This window comes from Gracilinanus agilis, chromosome 2 (genome assembly GCF_016433145.1).
Source record: "Gracilinanus agilis isolate LMUSP501 chromosome 2, AgileGrace, whole genome shotgun sequence".
Taxonomy (NCBI): Eukaryota; Metazoa; Chordata; class Mammalia; order Didelphimorphia; family Didelphidae; genus Gracilinanus; species Gracilinanus agilis.
In genome coordinates this window covers 264,185,378-264,211,657 of record NC_058131.1, presented here as the reverse complement: position 1 = coordinate 264,211,657, position 26,280 = coordinate 264,185,378, and the positions used below count along the sequence as shown (strand labels likewise).

Below are 26,280 nucleotides of genomic sequence, written 5' to 3'. Positions count from 1 at the left end.
CTTTTACTCCTTGAGTCAAAACACCGTTCCTTCCAACCCGAAGTCTCTTCGGGATGAGGTGCCTCCCTGCACATTCTTCCGGCTCCCTGCAAAAGAAAAGAACATTCTCACCAGAAATGGAAATAAGGGCCTTTTGTTTAAAATGCCGACTTAAAAGAAAGCTCTTCAGATTGATTGCTTCGTGTGTATTTAAAAGAAGGACAACTACTGACATGAACAATCTCTTGGTAATTGAGTGGGCTTCCAATAATTCTATTATTGGTTAGCCCAGAGTAAGCCAGGGAAAATCCGGTTTCGGCGAATGCTGCGGGCTTCATTTCTAGCAAGCTGCGGGGGAGAAAGTTGATGCCAACTGCAAGTTACCTTCAATGTCTTCTCTTGCTGCCACCAAGACCAAGAAAATTAGGGACCTTTGAGGGTTTTTTTTCCCTTCCTAATTCACAGTTGCTGCCCTCGAAGACCTCCGTCTTGGGGGAGAAAGAGAGAGAGGACAGTTAGTAAGTATTTGTGTAAAGTCGCAGCAGTTTTATGCAGCAGCCTCCCTATCTGGCGAGTCTGTGGCACTCTTCTCTAAATGGTATTTCCTGATCATTAGTATTCCAGTGCCTATTTTTAAAATTATTTCAGCTTGGTCACTAGTCACTTGGGGGAAATATTGAAAGGCTGAAAAGAGGACCATTGGTCCTTTTGGGACTTGTTTATGTCTTTTTTCCCCTTCTAGTCACTGCTCAGGAATCACTTCAAAGATTGAACTGGATACTGGCTTTAGCTGCACCCTGACAACACATGCAATCAGACAGTTCCCAGGAGATAACTGCTCAAGGTCTATAGCTGGACCTCGGGAACAGAGTAAGGCAATGTCACTTCACAAAAGATGGAGTCAAAATGCTGAGTGACAGAAATGCACAAGCCTCCAATTCTGAAAGCAAGTCTACATTCACAAGAATCAAAGCAGAGCAAACAATGACTTTTCCTGCATTGTACATTGTTGATGTATTTTACAGGACAATATAATTGGTCTTGTAACAAACAACAATTCTCTTTCCATTTCTCTCTCCCTCCTTCCCTCCTTCTCCCTCTCCTCCTTCCCTCCCATTCTTTCTCTCTCTCTCTTTCTCTCTCAATCCCTCCCTCCCCCTTCCCTCTCTTCCTCTCTCTTCCTCTCTCACACACACAATATATAAATGTCAGCTATTATTATTACTTCACATACATACATAAACACAGAAAGAGCAAAGGGGCAGCTCATCTGAGTAAATGATAAGCCAAAACATGAATTCAGCTTAAAAGGAAGTTACCCCTCTTTTTACCATTGCAGAGTTTTAAAAAAAAAAAAAAGTCAAGACAGATAGGTTGCATCAAGAATTCTATTCCACAGAAACAAAAGTAAGCTTTGATGTGTCTCCTTTCTAATATTGATTACTCGGATTTCCTCTTTCAGTTTAATTTTCCACTGAATTAGCTACATTGTATATAACAGAAATGTTATTTTTAAATGACTATTTTAATTCTTTGAAATTACATGCAACTTCCCCTTCATGATTGATAGATATATTGTTCAGTTACTGTATTGTGAAAGCAATAAATATATGTAACAGGTAACGAATATTATGGGTTATGAATTTAAAAATTAAATCTAACACAGAAACTGTTTCTTGACAGAGTCTGATGAGATAATGCCTTAGGTTCCACAATTATGCAGTTCAACATTTGGATAAATCATATGAAAGTAAGTATTTAGTACCATTTTTCATAATCACTATTAATGAGACCCAAATGAGAGCTGAGGGCACACGTAAGCGAGTTTTGACAAGATAAATAGCATATGGGTAGTGTTGTCAGCCACAGAAAACCCAGCCTGCTCAGCCCCTACACAGCCGAAAAGCAGCACTGAAATGGGGCTAGTAACATTTCCTTATTAGGAACAATCTGTGCCTGCTCAAGTTTTCTGTTTCTGAGAAGATGGCTCATGTTCCAGCAGGATGTTCCATGTTGGAATCATAGAATGTTAGAGCAAGGAAGAGAGACCTTAGATATAGAATGTCAGAGCTAGGCAGGACCTCAGAACAAAGAACATAGGATGTCAGAGCTAGCCAAGACCTTAGAACAAAGAACATAGTCAGAGCTAGACAGAACAATCAATGTTCTTTGTTAGAACAAAGAACAAAGAATGTCAGAGGGGGGAGGAGGGACCTTAGAACATAGAATTACAGAACTAGACAAGACTTAGGAACAAAGAACATAGAATGTTAGAGCAGGGTGGGGAGACCTTAGGAAATAGAATGTGAGAGTGAGGCAGGATCTTAGAACAAAGACCATAGAAAGACAGAGCTAGATAGGACTTTGGAACAAAAAAACATGGACTGTTGGAGTTAGAAGAGCCTTTGAGATCATCTCTTCCAACCCGCTCCCTTTTTTTGAGTGAGGAAGCAAAGAGTTTAAGTGACTCAAAAGTCATGTACCACATTGATGGGAGAATCAGAAAGAGATCTCTGGCCTCCAGGTTCCCAAGCCAGTGCTCTTTTTTTCAAATACAGAAAACTCAGGTTTTTATAAAAATAATGTCAGTTATGACCCAACACATACATGATCTCCCTAAAGGATCCTTCTGAGTCAAGTTATAAAACCCAGTGCCCACTACTTCTATAGCTGTCACCCATCCATGCATGGGATCCACCTTGGGATTTCAGGCAAAATCCAGAGGTTAATCAAAGAACTTCAGGCAAAAGAAATTGTTTTACTTATTTGCTTTGGCAGTTGTGGGAATATGGACCTGACAATCTGACTAGCCAGAGAATTCTCCATCAGAAGAATTAAGAGAGTATTACAGAGAGAGAACACAATGTAATGTGATGCAATGGAAAGAGAATTTGGGTTGAGTCAAATATTGATTCAACTCCTCAATTATCAGCTAGGTGGCAAAAGGGATAGTGGTGGACCTAGATTCAGAAAATCCTGAGTTCAAATCCAGCCTAAGAAATTTACCACATAACCCTGGGCAAGTCACCTTAAGCTCTATCTACTTCAGTTTTCTCAATTGTAATTTAGAGATAGTAGCACCTACCTCTAAGAGTTGTCATGAAGATCAAATGAGATAATATTTATAAAGCACTTAGCACGGTCCCGGCTCAAAGTGATTACTTATCAATACTTGTTCCCTCCAAGTCCCTTACTTGTATGATCTTGGGGAGGAGTTAAATTCTGTGAGTCTTTATTACCTCATCTGCAAAGTGAAAGGTTTGGATTTGACCCATTATTTCTGTTTGTTCCAACTCTAAACGCTAACATCATTTGAATTGGCTTACTCCCTGATGAGGAGAGAAGAAGATCAGAGTGCTGTGCCCTAACACCAAGGGAAATTTTGTGATTTGGTCATTTCAGTAATGTCTGACTTCATGACCTCATTTGGGATTTTCTTGGCAAAGACATTGGAGTAGTTTGCTATTTCCTTATCCAGATAATTTTCCAGGTGAGGAAATGATGACAAACAGGGTTAAATTACTTGCCCAGGGTCGCACAGCTAATAAATGTTTAAGGCTAGATTTGAATTCAGGAAAATGAGTCTTTTGGGCTCCAGAGCCAGCACTGCACCATGGAGCTACCCACCCAGGGAAATAGGAAGGCTGTAACTCAGAACTGACCTTTATGCTCTCCCTTTTCCCCTACAGCTTCTTTCTGAGCCAATTTTTCCCTCTTTTCTATGATTTCTATCCTCCCTCTCTCTCAAATGAATGCTATTTTAAGCCAGTGTATCTTGAAAGATGGAAATGTTATTAATATTCACTTATTAAACTGTATTTTACCATTCACAGCATCAGGTGTTTAACGAGCTTTGTGTGAACAGTCTATTGTATTTTGATGCATTTCTTAAAAGATCTGAGCAACTTTCAAAAGCATGGTTTACTCTGATCCTCACTTACATGGGAAATCAGTGACTGGGTGTCCATTTTCTAAACAACATTTGCCATTCAGCAGCAAATAAAAGGTCCAGCCTTAAGCATGCTAAACAAGAGCAGTCTCTTAATTAGCAAAGACCATCCCTTGAGCTTTTTTCTATATATACATTAATCTCTACAAAGAAACATTATCAATAGATTGTACAAAAGCCGGGTACATCCCACTTCACTGCCTCACCATCCAGTTCTTGACAAATCTGCATTTTCCCCCAGGGGTGTGGTTCAGATTGTCCAAATAGAGTGGCCATTGCTCTGATGATCTGCAAGAAGATCCAGTCTCCTTCTTTACCACCCCCACCTGCTTAAACTCACAGTATTATTATTAGACATAGTCATTGCCACCAGGGGTTTGCAACAGTTGGATGGAACCTGGAATCAAAGCTGGGGATTGCAGCCTTCAAAGGGCTCTACTGGCTTCAAGATGATGCATTCTACCCCAAGCAGGGTTAAAGATGTCAGATGCATATCGGTCTGGAAGAATCCTTAAAGGAAATCTGGAAAACAAGGGAAACTGGGCCAAAATGTATAGGGGAATTCAGTACAGGCTCCCCTGCAGTCTTCAGTTGTACAAGTCAATATTAATCAGTGGGGGAGGGCATAGTAAGGTGGGGGTTGAGATCAAAAGAGTCTTCGTTGCTGTTTTCTATAGGGGGAGAGGAGGGCTTTGATGTCATCTACTCCCTGGTACACTGCCTAATGAACTGAAATTGTGACACAGTGACACCCTGGAAAATTTGAAAGCACTTGCCACAATGACATATCTTTTGGATTTTGCCTTTCTTTCTTTCTTTTTTTTATCAAGCCATGTGCCTTCTTTATTACAATCTAAAAAGAGGGAAGGGGGAGGGAGAAGGAAAAAGGAGGGCGAAAAAAAACCTTGAACTCCAGGATGAAGTTAAAATATTGATGGGGAAGACATAGGGGCTTAGTAAGGAGAAGGAGGCTGCTTCATAGCAGATCACATGAAAGCTGTTCAGCTTACATGCACAAGAATGCACACCAGGATTCTTGCAAATGTGCTTGGAGCTGATCAGATCAAGAAATCTAAACAAGAAGGAAGAAGCAGAATTTTCCTTCCTGTATTCAATGCTGTCTCACCTGCTCAAGGAGAGAATGCAGAGCTATGGAAAGCCAAAATTGAAAGCATCTCCATAATTCCCAAAACAACTTCAAATGATACTTCTATCTTGCAAAGGCCCCAACATCCTCCACCAGGAAGTCAAGCCAGTTCCTAAGGACCTTTCTCTTCATTCCCTAAAGCCTTCTTAAGTCTAAAGGAATGAATTAGATTTAACACTTTCTTGTTTGTGATCACATCACTGCTGGGATGGGTCTTTCAAACAAAGCATTTTAAGAATGATTAACATTTCTTGCCATTTATTGCATAGGCTACCCCTGTCTATGGTCCTGACCCCTGTAAGACATGCCCTAATGGACTATAAATGGACTATAAGCAGCTTTGCCAGGTTGTGCCAGGCTGTGGATATAAAACCTCTCTCTCCTGAGGTGGTTGGGGGAAGGAGTTAACACTCAGTGGGCCCTATTCAATGGCCAACTACTGGGTCAGGTTAGTGAGGCCTGCCTTCTGTGACTAACTTCTTTGTCTACTGTGCTAATTCTTGGTTTCTATTTTAGCAAAGAACCTGAAATAGTTGCATGTGTCACTGAATGATAGCTTTAGAGAAGGAAGAGATTCTAGAGAACATTTAGCCTCAAACCCTTCATTTTACAGATGAGGAAACTGAGTTCCTAGAGAAACTAGATGACTTACCCAAGATCACATAGGTAGGAAGTGACAGTGTTTGAGGGGGGAAATGATTAAGAAAGAAGTTATAAAGCACTAAGAAAAGCTCTTTCTCTTCCCTCTCCTCATTTTGGAAAAGTCTCTGCAAAGGATATTTTTGAGAGAAATTTTCCTTAGCCTACTTTTCCCTTTAGTAAATCCCCCCGTCATTGTCTTAAGAAATAATAATTTCTAAATAAATCCCTTTTTTTCAATCCTGGAGCATACAGATAGTCTTCAAAAGCAACTTTCCCAATGTCAAGGACAGATATCTTAGAGCACACAGAGTAAAAAGCTGCAGCATAGGATACCAAAAAGAGGAGGAGAAAAAAAAAGAAAAAAAGAGAAAGGGTATCCATCTTTAACTGATAATGCAAAGCAATAGAAAGGACAGGGTCATAGATTCTCCCTGGAAGACAGACAGCATAATCTTTCCTGCTAAGAAACTCAGGAAAGCAAGAAAGCTCTAGGCAAAAAAGGGCTGTTTACAGGAATCTATGTGAAAGAAATAAGAAGCCTTCAGTGAATCAGTCATTGGTTTCCTGAGGAGTTACTCAACTATTTTAATATTTATTCATTTGGGTTCCTTGACAATGCATTTTCTTAGGTGTTGGAGCAACCTCTGTATGATTGTGCTATAGAAAAGAGTTTCATTTGGTGGTTTCCTCTGGCAAAAATAAGAAAATCAAATTGACCTTCCCCCAGGTCTGGGGATTTGGGAACTGGAAAAACTCTCAAAGTAAACTGTGGCCAGTCACTACAAGCCAGCTCATTGTTTCCTATTTGTGGTCAATTTAGTTCTTTTGACTTACTGGTACAGCAGCTATTTGATCTTCATAGAATGATATGACCTGCCTCAGTAAAAAATAAAGATCTGTCTTCCTGGACAGATAAAATAAGGAAGAGGTCAGCTATCTCAGAAAAAAATCTAGATCTGAAACCAAATATATAAAAATTGTCTATGACTGAGGATGATATATTGGAAATTTTATAATTTCTTAAAGAGTTAAGATTCTACTTTTGAGGATCTTCCTTATTGAGCATAACATTCCCCCATGGAAGAGAAATGAAAACTGAGAAATGCACAGGAGTTACATATTGTCTAGAGGCAATGTAGGCTATGGTACAAAAAGCACTGTGGAGGCAAATGACCTAGGCTTATCTTTGCTGCTTACTACTTGTGTGACCTTGCACAAATTGTTTCCTTATTCTAAGGAAAAATCAGTTTCCTTATGTCAAAAATAGGATTAATGATAATCATACCGACTATTTCCCTCCCGGGGAACTTGTAAGTAAAGCATTTTATGTAAACTGTAAAAGAATATAGAAATGTCAAGATAGCTTGTAATCCTTCATTAAAATATAAGATTATTTTACATAGAGCATCCTGAAAAATAAGTAAGGCTTAGACCAGGAAGTACTTCCAAATGGGAACAGAATCAGCCAGTCACTGTGTATTTGTGTGCATTTACACACTTACAAATATCACATCTTCAGACAGGTTCACGAGAACTAAACTAGACTTTCCAATAACTTGACTTCCTAATAATTGAGTTTATCATTAGAGGAAATGAATGTTGTTCTGGTGTTAGGGAGTCAGGCCCTGAAGGAGAGAGAAGGAGGGGGCAAGGTTTGGGGCTTAGGGGCTCTGAGAGGTCACCACCATTACTCTCAGCTACATGTGCAAGTCAGCTGTGCAGAAGGGCCTGAAGGAGCCATTGATCTGTCTCTGTCACCTCTTTAAGGGAAAAGAGAAAGCTGAGGCAAAATTAGAGAGTATGGAGACTAGAGAGAAAAGAGCTTATGGCTGCTCTTGAGCCATATATCCCTGAGTGACTCAAACCCACCAGTCATTCCTCTTTTGCCCCTTCCCTGTAAATCCACAGACCACAGCAGCCTAGAGGGATAGCCCAAAGAAGAAAGAATATTTTTGTTCCCGAGCCTTCTCTAGCTTTTTCCAAATCATTTCTGAACCCAAATAACAAAAGAGAAGCTTTTCAAGGAGGTTGATTTCAGAGCACTTACATGTCTTTTTTTGGAGGGGTGAAGAAGATTAAAATTCTTTTTGGCTGGCCCAACTCCCCATCCACCATAAAAGAAGGCAAACAGGGTTAAAAAAGAAGGTAGAGATCTGAACTTGAGGTCATTTGAATAGGATCAAATACGAAGCCTGAGTAATAAGGAGATATGTGCTCCTCCTCTCAGACAGGGCCATTTGTTAGGACACTGAGCAGCTGAACCTGGCCCATACCCATAGCCGCAGTCCCTGCTATTTTGATGCAGGAATCAAATCATTCCTCTCTATATAGGGCATATCTACCTCTGTTCAGCAACCCTGACTCCAGTGAGCTGCCCTTATGAGGCTAATGCTTCTAAAGAAAATGAGCTACAGTTAACTCCTTCTTGCCTGTGGCAATGTCACTGCTGGGCTTATAATTTTTAATAAAGCTTTACAAGAAATACATGGCATTTCATGCTGGCAACCACAATTAGACTATTTCAACCCCATTAACAATGTCCTCATAAAATCTGCTTAATGTGACTAATTGAAGGTACTTTTGATGCCATATTTTTTCTCTTCCCTCCTTGCATTTTATTCTTCATCTTTCTTCAGTCAGGGCATCCTTTGCATTTATAAGTAGAAAGAAATATTTTTATCTTTCATGGAGCCAAGAAGCCATATAAGACACCTAGGAAACAAAATCATTTACTACCAACCTCCTTCCCTTTTCTTTGTCAAATGGTTCCTCCCCTCCAAACTGCACAAGGAAATTTTGCCTTTTCCAAGGCCACTTTGACTAGATCTTTTCTTCCTTCTCCCCCTCCCATACCTCCTTGGTTTTTCTGTCATTGTTGTTGATGTTATTTGTTCGTTTCTTTTTTAATGCCAAGAGAACCTGCCCATTACCTTCCACCTTTGGTGGAAAGATCTGAAATGGGGAAGAAAGCAAGTTTTTGCTGTTGTTGTTTCCTGAAGTATGTGGAAGGAATAAAGTATTCAGAATAGGGCTTGCCTAAGGGATGGCTTCCTTAATCTACACAGCATCGACCAGAGTGAAACGGAAGCTTTACAGTTAACACTTGCCCGTTTTCAACTAGGGCCACAACATGAAAGAGGCCACCGCTCCCCAGGCCTTGATCAGGAGACCTTTTCTCTCAATGAACTGATAGGATTGCAAAATATTCATCTGGCAAGCGAACCGATAGGATTGCAAAACATTCATCTGGCAAGAGAAGCCCCGCTGCCCATCTGAAGCAACGGTGGAGAGGCAGCGGCAGCAGTAGCATGGGATGGCAGAGTCCAATTGATCACCTGAGTTCAACTTGGCCTTATCAGAAAGCTTTATTTGCTGTTAAGTTGATAATACAGCCAGCTGCAGAGAGCCAGTTGTAAATTAGCCCCGAATCACAGTCCTTTAACTTCGATTGTCTGTTATTGTGATTGTCTCTTCGGTGGTAATAGGAAGCGACCCTGATTCGGGAGACAAATGTACCTGTCCTTTCCCGACTGCTGGCTTGGCTGAGAGATAAAATACCTGGCCAAGCAGGGCTCGCCCGGCGCGGAGCGGGCTGGCCCACCGTGGCCAGCACAAACTAGAGCCGCAGCAAGAAGGAATCCACAGGAATACTCTCCCCACCACGGGCTCTCTTCTCTCTGCAGTGAGAATGGCTTGCCTGCCTTTGGGGTACATGGGAATCTGTGTTAGTCCATTAATAACGCAGACCTTACATTTCAAGGTACATGTTTCTAATTCGGGTGAAGCTTTCGTTCTGGCTCTCTCCACCATCGCCACCCACCCCCTCTGTTCCTCCCACCTCCTTCAACCACTCCTGTGTCAGTGCTGCCCCCTGCTGGCCCACAGGGGCTCTGCAAAAAAAAAGGGGGGGAGGGGGAGGAGGTGAAGGAGGAGGGGATGAAAGAGGAGGGGGAAAGGGGAGAGGGAAAGAGGAGGAGGAAAAGAAGGGGTGGAGGAGGAGGAGAGAGGAGAGAAGGGAAAGGAGGAGGAGGGGTGGTGAATTGGGACAGTGTCAGCTCCTGTCAGCATCATCATTCTGGTTGCCATGGCAATGAGAGGGGGTGGGGGAGATAGAAGGGGGTTCTGCAGCAAATCCTTTCTGCCGAGGTAAAGCCGAATTCCTCCCGCTTGGCGGGGAACGAGGCCCCGGGAGCTAGGATATGGTAGGGGGAAAGGGGAGAAGTCGGGAAAGAGGGGGAGGGGGGGACGAGGTAGCAAGGAAGGAGGAAAAGGAGGCTCTTCCATTCCCAAACCCCTTTCCCCTTCTTCAGAATATGCAAATTCATCTTCACCCCCACCCCACCCCAATAAATCTTGGTGAGATGGCATAGTTACTCTTATATGGATGAGCGTTGGGGGAGGAGGGAGGGAAGGCGGGTCCAGGCACGTGGGGAGGAGGAAGAGCAGGGCAAAACTTCTCTCCTTGGGCAAGAGCTGCTCAGGAGGCCTGGGTCTGTCACACACACTGCACTGCCGCTGTGGGCAGCATTCACCGTGCTATTTATACAGCCAAAACCGCGGCTTTAGCAGGGACACAATTAGCAACCCCATTAATTCCACCTAGGCTCAGGCTTCCTAATTAGATTACTTCAGACTTCTTTCAGAGCAATATTTCTACTATTAAGCATCTGTAGCAGTGTAAACCCATGTGCTTCACTATCAGGGTTCACTTCAAAAATAATTAAGTGTCTTTCGGAAATGACTTGTGCACTCAGCCCAGCGCAATGACACGGACGCCGCGACAGCCCGAGCTGTAGAAGGGGCAGGGCGGGACGGGACGGGGCGGGGTGGGCCCGGTGGCAGGGTCGCCGGGCAGTGGCAGCGCCCTAGGAGGCTGCGGACTGTAGCCGCAGCGGGCCTCGTGGCCACCGACGGAGCCGCCCAGCGAGAGGGCATTTCAGCGAAGGTTGAGCTAGAGCTGTTCTCCAGCCTGCTCAGGAGATGGGAGCCCAATTACCAGCCTCTCCCCCGAGCTGGTTTCATAATGATGATGAGGGCGATAACTATGGTATATTATTGTTGGATACCCAGGCCTCTCTTGGCCTGGTCCTTTAATAGAAGAAAGAGCTGGAGTTGTTGGCAGATGCTAAACCGTAGCTGGACCGAAGAAACCCCTACAATAGTCCCCGACATGTTTCTACCAAGCTGCGGAAACATTTCTGCTTGGGCAGGCAAGAAAAGAAAAGCTGACTAACGAACTGCGTTTGAATCCAGGATAAAGAGGCCTGGTACCCCAAACAACTGAGCCACCCCTATCCTCAGGAAGCGAGGTGACCATAAGTAGGAACCTGCCATCCTGTAGAATGATTAGTATTCAACTCACAGCCCCTGGGGGAGGGACACATATCCCAGCATGCACCTGGCCCCAAATTGCGGACCATCATCCATTGCTTGTGCTGCAGTGGCCATCTGGTTTGAAAACAACAGGCCAAACGGTTTAAGCATAACGTCATATAATCCACCATGCCGAGTGGGAAGGCGAAGAGGGATGGAGCAGAGGGAAGAAAATGCAGAAATGCCCGCAAGAGAGAAAAGAAACGCAATGGAAGAAGGAAGGGAGGGGCGTTTGGTTTTACTGCAGAGTCTGAAAGATAAAATACCTTAACGAAATGGTAGGAGTTTCTGAGGAGAACGTGATTCTGCATTACAGAATGTAGGGCTGCTACCTCTGAGGGAGGTGAGAGGAAACCATTCAACAGAAAGGTCTGCGCCTTCTTCATATCAAATCTCCGCAATGGGGTTGTCATTATGGGAAATATTCAGACACGCATCACACCATTCCCTGACTGTATACAGTACATTAAGGCTTGCGAAGACTCCCTCATAAATTAGAATCCCCTCGATGTTACATTCTACATAAAATCTCCTCTATTTCTTCACTTATTGCTTTATATAAACAAACATGAGAGCTGCGTTCTAAATAAAGTTATTTGTCTATGTAAATTAATATATCATATTCTCTCCTGAAATATAGAGAATTATTTGTCTCTAGAGAAATCATGTTAAAGACTGACATAGTGTATAACCATGTTCATTTGCATATGCAGATATGTCTAATTATTCAACTTGCAATTAAAGGCTTGTGTGTCAGCAAATGAGACTAATTAGATACATTTATCTATGATAATCAGCTTTATTACAAACAAAATAGATTCCCCTTCATTTCACAGGGAAGTGTTACATGGTGGATACAGACTGATGGTCAAGAGAAGAGAATAGGAATTACCTAGAATGAGACCCAGAACTCCAGATATCTGTGAATTTTATTGGGAACTCTGACAAGAGGAAAAGCAAGAGTAATACCTGTCTCTGAGTTAAGAGAATTTCGTTTGCGAATGACATTTACAAGTCTAATTCTGGAGACTAAATTGGCTGGAGGGAGTGAAGCAGTCGCTGCAATCTTTCATTCAATCTTAATCTGCTTTCCCAACAGCCAGGCTGCCAGAGAATGGGCCTGACACCCAGCTTTTGGAAATTCTAACTTGTTTCCCCTTGTTCTTCGGTTTGCTGATTAGGACATTAGAAACATTTTCAACTAATGAGAAAGCCAGTTAAGTCATCATCACACTGAGTCCGAGCAGCCTAGCAATAAGATGAGACTTGTTAGAAATGCTAAATCATTCCTAACAAAATCATGTTTTTGGTCCCTAGAGAAGGGCAATGTGGAGTCTCTAGTGAGTCTAGGAAGCTGCTAACTTCCCTTTCCCAGGTGGAACCATCCTGAGAAAAGCTGAGTAGATTCCAATGGGTGTATTTTCATGGAAGAAAATAAAAAAGCACTTGAATTCCTTATAAGGGAGGAAAAGGGAGAAAAACAGGAAGTAGAAAGGTGAAAAAGAGAGAGTAGAAAAAACTCATTTGTTCTAAGATTCTTCAGTAAGGTTGGTAGGCTAGAGTTTGAAGTTTTATTGAGTTTTTTTTTTAAATATGAATTTATGAGTTTATGTTCAAACCCAATCTTCACTGGTTATTTGCTACCTAGCTGTAGGAAGGCTGTACATTTTTCACTGGAATTGATGCAGACTTTTGTCTTCATTTTATTTTCTCTGAGGAAGGTCCCCTCAGGGAAGGCAATTTTGTGAACAGACCCAAGGGGCCAGAGAAAGTTGAGCACCTCTTTATAGGGACCTTGTCTGCTCTAATGCAACTAGTTGGAAATAGCTTGAGATTTCCTTCCTTATATTTTCTCTCTAAAGAGAGCCTACACTTCTCCAGATGGGGAAAAGGTCACTGGGTTCAAGTGACATCTGGACCATATTTCAGAACAAGAACCCAGTTGGTGGCCCCCCTTCCACTCATTTGGGTTCTTTCTAAGATCTTCCTCTTTCAAACATTGATCTAATAAATCACTTATTAAATGTCTACTGTAGGGGGCAGCTGGGTAGTAGCTCAGTGGATTGAGAGTCAGGCCTATAGAGGGGAGGTCCTAGGTTCAAATCCAGCCTCAAACACTTCCAAGCTGTGTGACCCTGGGCAAGTCACTTGACCCCCATTGCCCACCCACCCTTACCACTCTTCCACCTAGGAGCCAATGCACAGAAGTTAAGGATTTAAAAATGTAGATAGATAGATAGATAGATAGATAAATGAATAAATAAATAAATAAATAAACAAATAAATGAATGAATGAATGAATGAATAAACAAATAAGCAAATAAATAAATGAATGAATGAATGAATGAATGAATGAATAAACAAACAAACAAATAAATAAATAAATAAATAAATGATGTCCACTGTAGGCAGAGCAGTTATGCTAGATATTCTGAGGCAATTAAAGATTATTAAGACATGGTCCTTGTCTTCATGTAGCTCATAGTCCAACAGAAATTTTTCCAACTATTCTCTTCTTCGATTTCCCTAATGACTCTTACTTAAGGAATATTGAGAGGCTATAGAAGATAGGGGGTAGTCAAAGTTTTACTTTCACAATGGCACTCTCCTGCTGAAAAATTATCAGTGGGTACTATTTCCAGATCTAAATATCTTTATCTGACTCTCCAGGTACCTCATGGCATGGTCCCATCTTACCTAAACCATCTCCTCTCTAACACAGATCTTTTATTCTAATCAGTCTATACTCACTTTCCCCTGCATGGATAAGTTTATCTCCTTTGTTCAGAGCAAAAGAGGTAAGGCCAAGACATATATGGGCTCTGTTTAAGATTTACAGCCCTTCAAAAATAGGGTCATTCCTATATTTCCAGTCTTCTTACATTTTACTACCCTCCATGCACAGCACTGGACTACAAGCTATTTCTTAAACAAGACATTACCTCCTGACATCCTGCCTTTCCACCGTTTGTCTCCCATGCCTGGAATATTCTCCTTCCTACTCTTTTCCTCCTGGCATCCCTGACTTCCTTCAAGATTTAGTTAAAATCCTACCCTCTGTAGGAGGCCTTTCTTGGCATTCCTCCCTAACCCTTCCTATTGCTGTTGCTGAGATTCTCTTACATTTATACTACACATCTACTAGATATATAGTTCTTTATATGTTGTCTTCCCCATTCACATTGTGAGCTTTGAAGGACAGAGATCTTGATTTTGCCTTTCATTTTGTCCCTAGTGGTTATCATGGTGTACCTGATATGTAATAACTACTTAATAAATGTTTGTTGATTTGATCAACTAACTGGACCTGTGATTTCAATGGTATAGAGAAGTACCAGATGGTTATTTCCCTAAGTTTGAATTCCTCAGACTCTAAATTCAAGGGTCTTCACACCCACACATACACATACACACACTCCTAAAATACTTTTCCTTACCCATATCCAAATATGACCCATCCCTGCAAGTCCCATATCCTTGTCCCATATCCTTCAAGAAGTCTTTTTCTGAAAAATGAGTATCCTGCCTGTAGGATCTTACAATGGAAAACACACTCAATGATCCAGAAATCTGGTTGGATTTACATTCGTAACACACCACACCAATTAACAGTGCCTTTTGTTTGGTCTTATATCATTCGTCATTGGTTCTATGTGTCTTAGCCTCTATCTCTCCAGATAGGCTATGTGTGAACAACTCAATAGTAGGGTACGTCTTCAACTTTTTTGTATCCCTCAGTGCCAATTACAAGACTGTACATATAGACAGCATCCAACAAATATCTGATTCCTTTCCTCCCCCCACTTCTTATACACATATACATACACATGCACACACACACACACACACACACACACACCTCACATAAAGTAAAATTATGGTAAAGAAAGGCGATTGGGAAAGGAAAATGAAATGAACAATGCTATAGACCATAATAACATTTTATTAGAAAACCTTAAGATCTTAGCTAGAATGGACCTTAGAAATCATCTCAGTCAATCCTGATTCATACTAGAATCCTTTCCACAGACATGACAAGCTCAGCCTCTGGTTAAAAACCTCCAAAGGACAAGACTTCCAAGAAAATTGCAATCTGCTTTGGTCTCTCCTAGGGATCGTTTTTCACACCTCCTGTTTGGCTGTATTTCCTTCTGCTTAACCATACCTTTCTGTCTAATTCTTCTTCCTGATATACATCCAGTCTTCCCAATGACACTGTGAGCTCCCTGAGGGCAGGGACCATATCTTATTTCTATATTTTCCCATGGCAGCTAGCACAGGGCCTTATACAGAGCTGGTGACTAATAAAATTTGTCAACAGAATTAACATGAAAACAAGCAAGAAGGAATAGAAAAAGAAATTGGTGATATTTATTAAGTATCTTCTTTGTACAAACCACCTAATAAGGCAGTGAGCACAGCTGCTTTCTCTTTAGGTTCACTGATTTCTTCTCTCTCTCCTCTCAGAATAGCTTCCATCTATTCTATACGTATCTTGTATTTACTCAGGCATTTACATGTCATCTCTGCCATTAGAATGTATGCTCCTTGAGAGCAGGAACTATAGTTTTTGTCTTTATATCTCTAGCATTTAGGATGGAGTTTAATGCATTATAAATGCTTAACAAATGCTTGTTAACCTGACTGATTTCTTTGGTCAGATGGTAATTTCTTTTGAATTCTTGTGGCTGTCCCACTTTTCCAAAAAGAGAAGGCTATAATGAGCCTCCCTATCCAGGGATTCTGGATCTTTGATTCTGGCATAAGTAGAGCCAAGTCCATTAACTATGTTTTTCTCTTATGTTATACTGGATTTCTATATAATTATTACTCACTTTAGATAAACCCAATGGATAAAAATCCAGATTTACTGATAGATGTATAAATATATAGATGGATGAATATTTGGTGGGGGGGATAATGAATCAGTTTGCAAAAGAATAAGCACTCAGACTTAAAGAATGTCAAAACTAGAAAGAAACTAGAATATCATCTAGCATCTAGCCCATCTATTTCACTTTATAGATGAGGCCTAAAGAAAGTAACACAGTTGGGCACCAGGGGAGATGCATCAATATTTTCAGTTCTCCATAAGATCATCTAGCTGATCAGAAAAGGAAAAATTAATCTATAGCCTTGAGTTTATAACTCATCGCGACAGAATGATTTCCTAAATAGGAGAATCTTGAAGATTTAAGGAGGTGGGGAGCAAGCTATCCAGAAGTAATAAAATGTAATAAATAAAATGTAATAATTAATTTTATAATTTTATAATTAAAATAAATAAAAGTAATAAAGCCTAGGGGGCAGCTGGGTAGCTCAGTGAATTGAGAGCCAAGCCTAGAGACGGGAGGTCTTAGGTTCAAATCTGGCCTCAGCCACTTCCCAGCTGTGTGACCCTGGGCAAGTCACTTGACCCCCATTGCCTACCCTTACCACTCTTCTGCCCTGGAGCCAATACACAGTACTGACTCCAAGACGAAAGGTAAGGGTTTAAAAAAAAAGAAAAGAAAAGTAATAAAGCCTATATAGAGAGTTTCAATGGCCAAGAGGACCCTTTGCATCTAGACACAACTTGGTAAAAAGCTCCTCTAACTTCTTAAGGAAAAAAGGGAATGAAGAAGAACACACACAGACACAAAAATGTAATATTACCAGGGAAGACATTGTCCTATTTGCTATAGATTAGAATTCAATCCTAACAAATCTATGATAGATTCTCTACACAACACTGCTAGATCATATTTTGAGAGACTGAATTGAAACAGGAACTCTTCCACCAATATCTGAGAGTGTGCTTTTCATATATAATGTAACCAACATGGTGGGTCCAGTTGCTGCAGAAATGAACATATTTTCAGCCTTTTTGAAGCCAATGCTGTCGTTTAATTCCTCTCTTTTTTTAAACTAAAATAATCTCAAAAGCACAGAACATCAGAAAGGGAAGGAGAAAGAAAACCAGCAACTGAGTTAATTATATATCCATCATATGAAATATCATTAATCATATGCTCATTTTTCATTAAATAGGTCTGGAAACTTTTGCAATCACCTTCTGACAAAAAGGAAAGACTTTAAGGCTCTATTTGGTCTATTCCAATGAGAGTTACTCATTTTAGGTCAATTAACACCAAATTGCAGACTCTGATAACCAGAGGTTTTAGTCTTTGTTAAAAGTAAATAATGAAACTTTTTTTTCCTAGGCAAGTTTTCTAGGTAGCACTACTCAAGATAATAACATATTTCTCAGAAACTTTCAGCAGGAAAAAAAATCCAGAATTCACCCTTGAATTTTGCCTCAGAGAAATGATGGTTCCAGGACCTAGGCTGACTCCTTTTATTCTCACTCTATTTTACTCTTTCCCAGTCAATAACAGAGCTCCTTCCTCTAGTTCTAGTGTGATTAGCCACCAAAACTTTCTCCAACCAAATTAACAAGAATGTAGGGCATGCGTGTATTAGTGTGTCTGTCTGTTCATGTGTGTGTGGTGTGCATGTTTTAGGAGTCCTAGAATGGAAAGGATTCAGACTTCTGAGATGGGCAAGAGTGAGGCTGTTCACATGTTGGAATATGGGCATTTTGCAAAAAGACACGGACACTATAAGCAAAGCTGCTACTGCTTTAAATTAAATGCTGCCTCAGCCAGTCCCTCTGGAGTTGATAGAAATCTAATTAGTCAGACAATCTGGCACCAAATGTCCTAATTTCCTCAATCCATGTGGGACTTGAGTGCTCTCTTATTCGCTGTAGCTCTAAATTTCATCCTGTGCCTTTGTAACCTTTCTCGTTTTCCACACAGACCTGGGATTGGATAGAAGGTGATTCCTATCAAAACCCTAATTGTTTTTCATAAACCTTTAATTAATTAGACTCAGTATCATGAAAGGCACTTAAAATTTCCACAATTTGTTTAGAGTAGAGGAGGGGAAAGGGAAACAGAGAGCTTTTCCTTTGTAGAAACAACTAAAGTTGCTGTGGAGGTGAGAATTTTACCCAGAAGTGAGGTGCATGCTAATCTGTCTGTCCTGGACTGTCCTTGTGTAGCCTACATTGCCATTAAAACCAGCAGGAATCCATCTTGGACACATGTGAAAGAACTCTCAGGGTCTAAACAACTTCCAAAGACACCAAACAGGTGTGGTCCTGACTTTGGACTTCTATCCTAAATGCATCCTGCTGTCCTATGATGCCACGGAACTGAATGACATACATAATCAAAACAAGAACATAAATGTAAAAGACTTTTCAGGAGAAAAATGGGTTAACTCCAAACCACCTCTGCCTTGCAGTAACTTTCACATGGGAGTTAAGCATAAATGGGACAGTCCTCCATTGGTAATCTGGTGTTGAAAAGGTCATAGATTGATTATTTTACTAAAAATTTTCCCCCCTCACCTTGTAGCTGAGCTACCTATTTCAAGGACCATGAAATATATAAAAACTTCAATAGAGCAAAAGAATTTCTAACTTTTCCTTAAAGTTTATTGAAAAGGAAGTTACTCAGTTCTTACCTAATTCTCTCAATTAGAATCTATTCAATTGTTCGGCTATTCGACAAATATTTTTTGAGTGCCTACTGTGTGCAAGGTCTTGTGCTAATCATAGTAAATGGGTAGTAATAAGCCCCTGCTCAATGGCTAGTAACTAGTCTTATATTTCATAAAGGGAAAGAAGTCATCTTTTCCTGGTAACAAATTCCCTTCAATCAAGATTGTTCTGTCAAAACAAGGGCAGCTGTCCAAGGTCATAGAAAAAAGAGAGAATAGATGTTCATGACATAAGGATGTGTGGTCAGGTCCATTGTTTCTCCATACCATATGTGCAAAATTACAGCATTAAAATCCCATTATTTCCTTCTCTCTCCTGGTCCCCTACTTTCCAATGTTCCTTCCTCTTGCTTTTGAAAGTGGATATACCAACCAATCCATGTGACAAAGGATGAATAAAGGACAGCAGCCAATGAAAAGATGGCATGTTTTCCAATCCTGCATGTCCCAAACCGAAACAAGTTGTGGAAACAACTTCCTGAAGCTAAGGCTAGTCTCTACGTGCTGTCATTCTACTCACTGAGGGAAAAACAATTTAGTTTGAGAGATATTCTACTAATAAGCATCTATTTGCAAATGAACTTCACATTAAGCAAATCCAAGTCAAAATATCCAGGCTTACAAGAAAAAGGTTAGAGGTAAGATTTCATGAATGGATCCTTTTAAATAACAAGCTCCCTTGTTGGATTTTTTTAATTAAATTCCCATGCAACTTTTTTAAGATGACTCATCTTTAAAGGGACATGATAGCCCTTATTTGAGGGGCTTTCACATAAAAGAGGAATTAGACTTATTCTGCTGAGCCCCAAAGGGAGCACTAGATGAAGGAAGTTGTAAAATAGAGGTATATTTAGGGTTGGTGCAAGAAAACTTCCCAACAATTAAGATTATTCAATAGAGTAATATGAAGCCTTGGGAAGTATTGAGTTTTCCCTAATTAGAGGTCTTCAAACACAAACTAGATGTCCACTTAGTAAGTATAAGCCAGGGTAGATGGTTGCCAAGATCTCTTTCAGCTCTCAAGAGTCTGATTATATAAAGCAAAGAATTTCCAATATGTCAACAGTTCATTTTCTGGTGCATCTTATGTGAGTCCTAGAATTAAAAAGTCTGTCCCTAGTGAAGGGAGGTTTTTATATGAAACTCAATTTCAGTGGAATTCATCACATGGAGTTGGAAATTCTTTAGCACCTCAGTAAATACTACTTTGGAGAAGAGTTTGTTAGCCTTGGTAGAATTTAAATAATAATAGCATCACAGCTCTAAAAACAGAACATAACAGCGTCATTAGTAGTCCTTAGATTATGGCACAATGCCTCACTTCCAGGTAGAAAGGGGAAACAAAGTACATAGGGCATTTCACAATACATTATTGATTCAAGTGGTAGGTACTGTGGTGCTGACTCTGAGGATCATAGGCATTCATAGGCTCCTAGAATCTAGATCCTAGGTATACATCTGGAAAGGACCTAAAAGACCATCTAGTACAATTACCTCCTTTTCCAGATGATGAAACAAAGATTCAGGCACATGAATTGATTTTCCCAAGAGCACCCAAGTAATTAGAGTAAGGTTTGAATTGAGGACCTCTGATTTCATATCCAATGCCTTTTCCACTTCCATTATACTGCCTCCCCTTTGAAAGTAGAAAGCATTGGGGGCCAGAGAAGTAGTCAATGAAGTCTCCACAGAGGACATAGGATTGGAAGGATGGGTAGAAGTTCAAAATGTAGTGAAGAATAAGGTTAGATGGATATAGTTGAATGCTTTAATGTCAACATCTCTAGGGGGTACACCATCACTCTACCTCAAAGTTTTCTGTCTGCCCAATGACACCATTTCTGAAGGTCTCATCCTTTACCTAGAATTCATCTTCCTATACCCTTATTCCCCTCTTCCATTGGAATGGGCCACCCCCTCCCCCTCTCCTGAAATGAGTGCGACTAGCCAGAAAAGACTATTCTCTGCCCATACTACCCTCTTGCTGATGAGCTCATAATCAATAATGCACAATCCCAGAACTCTTCTCTAGTCTATCGTCCTCCTTTCAGGATATACCCCCAAAACTGTGCTTGGCAGATGAAATTCTTATTTTTAAAGATGAATGAAAGACAGGAACTCCATAATGAATGGAAATTACAGTATTTTGAATTATTTCAATTGGACCTCATCTGAATTTGGTCACTTCTAAAGGGAGTTTTCACCTAAAGTTCTGTCCTCGGGTTTTTTCTTTCAGTGAACTTTTTTTTTACAAGCTCATTCATTCCCATAGTTTCAACTATCACTTCCAAGTATGTTTCACAGCTTGATTTCTCTGTGCCTGGCCTTTCAAATAAGACCCAGATCGACAACTCTGTCTATAAGAGAACTCTACCTGTAGTTCTTTCTATATCTCAAATACATGTTCAAAACCAAGTTTATTATTTTCTTCAGAAGATGTTCTTCCTCCTTCCAACTTCTCTGTTTTTATCAGTGGCATCGACATTCACCTAATGCCCCACGTTGATAACCTTGGCATTGTTTTTTACTGTTCTTTCTCTCTCTCTTATTTGCCATCAGTTACCAAATCTATTTGCACAATATTTTCCCCATTTGTTCTGCTTTCTATTTCCACTGTTGTTGCCACTGGTGCACATGCCATTGCTGTAGCCTCCTAATAGATCTCCCTTATCTCCTCTTTTTACCTACTCTATTCCACACTTCACATTGTCAAACTGATTTTCTCTATTTAAGTTTGGACATGTAATGTCTTTGTTTAAAACCCTTTAAATGCTCTTTATTGAATACAATATTAATTTAAACTCTCTTTTTTGGCAATCAAAGCCCTCGATAAGCTAACCCCATCCTATCTTTCCATTCTTATATTATTCCTCTCAAAATACTCAAAATATTCAAAATACTCTGCTTTTCAAACTGTAACACTCCTCACCACTAGACATTTTCTTACCTCTAAACTTTTGCTCCTGATATACCTGGAATGCCTGCTCCCACTCATTTAATTACTAGTTGTTTTTATTCAGTCATTTTTCAGTCTTGTCAACTCTTTGTGACCCCATTTGATGTTTTCTTGGCAAAGATACTGGAATATCTTGCCATTCCTTCTCTAGCTCCTTTTACAGATGAGGAAACTGAGGAAAACAAGGATAGATGACTTGCCCTTGTTCACAGAGCTAGAAAGTGTCTGAGGCCAGATTTGAACTCAGGAGGATGAGTCTCCCTGGCTCCAGGCCTGGTACTCTAACGACTATGCCACCTAGATGCCCCCTTTAATTCCTAACCATTCATTAAAATCACTAAACTGAACTCTAATGTTACTTCTTCCCTCATTCCAAACTTCATATTTCCTTTTCTTTTTACTCCTTTTCAAGCACCATTTTGAATTATAGTTATTTATTTATTTGCCAAAACTACCTATTAGACTATAGGCCCCGTGAAGACAAGGATTATATCTCATTTAAACTTCTCTAGCCCCTAGCATCAATAATCTACATGATAAGTGTTCATTAAAGCTTTGTTAAATTAAATTGAATGATCATATCGGATTGTTTCTATTTAGAATATTCTAAGAAATAAGAAAGTCCCATAATGTACTTTGAGATCTTCAGATGGCCGATATCACAGAAAGTCTATCTAAATGTGAGTGTCAAGAGCTGTGTCCCCAAGGGAACCCAGTGCCATAGATCATTGGCAACCCACCAATCACCAATCCAGCCAGTGCTGGTGACAATATAATTTGTTGCCATGGAGAGCATTGTGATATCACACAGAGGAGGCATTCTGACCCTGGCATGATAGATTTAAGGGTATCAGGGACAGAAGGGGGAACTATAGAAAACAAAATTCAACCCAATGAAGACAGCAAACATCCATCATCCTCTAGGTCTGTCCTATAGAAGATTGCTTACAAAGTTCACATTGGAAACTAGGAGCTTTAGCATCCTTATCCTCAAAGAAGAGGTGAGGGTCAAGGTGATTATGTTCTTAGTAAATCACTTTCCTGAGGGGTTTGAGTAAATAGTAAGATATATGCTGGATTAAAAACAACAAAAGAGAAGACAACGATTTCTTGAATTAGGATTCATTCCTAAAAATTCAGTTTTTCCACATTATCTCATCATCCTCTACTTATGACAAATAGGTATGTTATACAGGAGAATGGTAGCTACTATTATTCCTTATTTAGAGATGGGAAAAGTGAAAGAGAAGCAAAGTGACTTATGCAAAGTCACAAAATCAGTCAGTTATAGAGATCTTCTGCCACCTTCTCTCCTCCCCACCCCCCTGCAAAGCCAGGGATTTTTTTTTTTAATCACCATCCAAAAGCTCCTCACTTATGGCCCTGAAAGTAAATGTAAAAGACCATACACAGTTCTGCATCTCCAAGGAGCCCTGGAATTCTCATTTGTCAGATTCAACCATATGATCCCAGAGAATCCCTTTTCTATTCTTTCTTCCCAAGCAAACCCTTCTGTAACATATTTTATATTTCTCCACATCCCTTATTCCACTAATCATAACACAGGTGCAGAGATGGTAGAGAAAGGGGGAAGTCAAAGGGTTGAGAGGAAGGGTAATTTATATAGGCACCATCCTAGTTCAAAAGGTTGTAACAGTTTGAAAATTACCTTTGCTCTTGGCCTCCCCAAGTTATTAAAAGTGTGGTTCAGGAGGGCATCTTGAGCCGTGAATCACCTGTCATGAAGAAAGCTTTTGACTCTGACCTCCTAAGGATTTCTGCTAAAATTGCATATTGCATTAATAAATAAAATGACAAATTAGGAAAGAATGTTGCCAGGGTATCTGGGAAAATAACTGGGAGAAGCAACTTCTAGGACAGTCTGTGCCCTTCTACGTGCCAGGGAATGTTCACTGTCATGCTCAGTTGTTGTGGAATGGCCTTAGTGGGCAGAGTCTTTTTAAAGCAGGTTCCGTAGGCAGCCATTGGATATTTAAATGGCCATTACAGACAGCAGCTGAATGTACTAAACTATTGGGGCATGGGCCAATTCCACTTCCATTCTAGTTCTTGGCACAGAATCAGGCCCTCTGGGAGAAAAGGTGGTCACAATAGTCCCACAAACTCTTTGAAACTCAGAAATGGGTCCAACCCAATGAGAAAAACACAGAGCAAGGTATAAAATGCTTACCACTAAGAAAACAAGCCTATCTGTTAGGAGTTGGGTTTTCGTACAAATCTCTGTGATAAAATTTTAAAATCACTGGTGTGATAAGACCACTATCTGCTGGGGTTTCCCCCCTCCCCTTGCAAAATGGGGTAGACTAGTTTTTCTTCTAAAAAAGAGACATAGTTGGTCCCAGAATTTAATGGATTCAGAGGACCAAGGCTCAAGCTAGATTTCCTTTTTTTTTTTTTTTTAAACCCTTACCTTCCGTCTTGGAGTCAATACTATGTATTGGCTCCAAGGCAGAAGAGTGGTAAAGGTAGGCAATGGGGGTCAAGTGACTTGCCCAGGGTCACACAGCTAGGAAGTGTCTGAGGCCAGACTTGAACCCAGGACCTCCCATCTCTAGGCCTGGCTCTCAATCCACTGAGATACTCAGCTGCCCCCCTCTAGGTTTCCTTTTGACACCACTTCATGGTAGCTTCTAGTCATGGCTTCCTAATTACCTAAAAGTATAAAAGCACAGAATTGAAGGCCTTAAGACTTGACAAATATCCCCCAAGATATTGTGATTCTCCATATTCAACCCTGCTGACTAGATCCATTTCCATTTGGACATAAGATTGTGGGGGCCGAGGGGAGGGTTTGTATCTATCTTAGCTAAGGGTTGGAGTATCCTTGTTCAATAATTCTGTCGGGGCTAATTAAACCTTCATTTGTAAGCTGTCAAATGACCTTTTAACGCCTCATTCTGTCCCAAAATTGAACCTGAGCTAACATGGTCTGACCTGAGTCAGACCTGTCCCTAATAACTGGATTTGGAGTCAGAAGACCTATGTGACTTTAGGCAAATCACTCCTCTTTCCGGGCCTCAGTTTCCTCATATGTAAAAGAATGCTAGACTATTTTTCTTCACTCTTTTGAGCAATCGATCCTATTATCATAAACTCTTTTAGGACAAAAACTATACCTCATACTTTTCGCCTTCTCCCTTCTATAGTGCTAAACACACACACACACACACACACACACACACACACACACACACACACACACGCAGATGTGGCTGATTGATTAAAGCTAGCTTTAACATCATGTTTGAGCTTGTTGAATTTTTTTTTCCTTCCTCCTTCACAAATCTAAAGTTCCTTCCAGCTCTAAACCTATGAACCTCAGATCATGAACAAGGAATAAATTGATTATCCAGTACTTTTAAAAACTCCCTTATCTCATCAGTATAAATACTCTCTCTACCCAAACAGATTGCAGGCTGCTTTCAGGAGTAGCCAAAAAAAAAGGCATCCCAATGACCAACCTTTTGGTGATGAGCTTCTTGGAACCTAGCGAGGCAGGTCCTTAGACAACAGGAACACAGAGTCTATCCCTGGCCTGTTCTTGACACGTTTCCAGTTTGGCAGGAGCAACCTGAGCTTGTGCCCTGCTGGCTTAGCCTCGGAGAACCCGGCTTCACCCAGAAACCCGCTGTGAAACACCGAAGGACTTTAATGCAAGAGTTATACAATGTATTTGATTAAATTTAAAGTCACTTTTCCAGTTTTTGCATTCTAGAAAAATAAAACTGACAAAAAGGGGGTTCCTCCCCACCCCTCCCTTAATCAACGAAATAACTTGTCTGATACCTATACAGTTAGGTAGAGCAGTGAATAGCTCAGGGACCTGAAGTCCAGAAGACCCAAGTTCAAATCCTACTTCAGATACTAGCCGTGATGGTAAGTAAGGCAAGTCACTTAACCTTTCTCCACCTCAGTTTCTTAATCTATAAAATGAGACTAATAATAATACCTACCTGCCAGGATTGTTGAGAGGCTAAAATGAGATAAAATTTGTAAAGTGTTATATATAAGTGCTAGTCATTATTGTTATTATCTTTAGCAGGCAGGCAAGACTTCCTTTTAGCCCCACTACCCTATAGTCCCTGTTTTCTGCCCCTTTGAAAATTAGCATAACCAATTTTCCTTACCATCCAAGTGAGTAAATTCAATGACTCAATTCAATCAAAAAATAGCTAATATTTAGATAAAGCTTACTATGTGCCAGGCATTGTGTTAAGTGCTTTACAATTGTTATTTCATTTGATCCTCAAAACAATTCTGGGAGGTAGGGGTTATTATTTGATAGATGGGGAAAATGAGACAAATAGAAGTTAAGTGACTTGCCCAGGGTCACACAGCTAATAAGTGTCAGAGTTAAGATTTGAATTTGGATCTTCCTGACTCCAGGCCCAGTCCTCTTTCCACTGTACCACCTAGCTGAAAAACCATTAAGCATCTATTATGCACAGAACAGCATTCAACCCCGAACCTGGAAGAGTAGGAAGGCAGTCCTCCAAGAAACCCAGTGGAGAATCCCAGAGGCCCAGGAAATGATGGAAAAGCTCCATCGGTACTTCACAGCACTCCCAACTCTCTGGTCATCTCTTCCATTGTCTTAATCAGCCACCTTCCCTCCCTGGAGAAACTTCCACGCTGAGGCCCTGCCCTCCTGTTGCTGACCACCAC

General features: G+C 40.6%; 1 long non-coding RNA gene across 1 annotated transcript; it reads right to left on the bottom strand.

Annotated features, from left to right (window-relative positions):
• Positions 1–23,336, bottom strand: LOC123235107. Its single transcript, XR_006505365.1, has 3 exons — positions 23,264–23,336; positions 364–467; positions 1–86 (listed from the first exon to the last, which is right to left on the bottom strand). It is a non-coding gene; the product is annotated as an uncharacterized LOC123235107 (long non-coding RNA).
• Between the last annotated feature and the right edge of the window lie 2,944 nt (positions 23,337–26,280).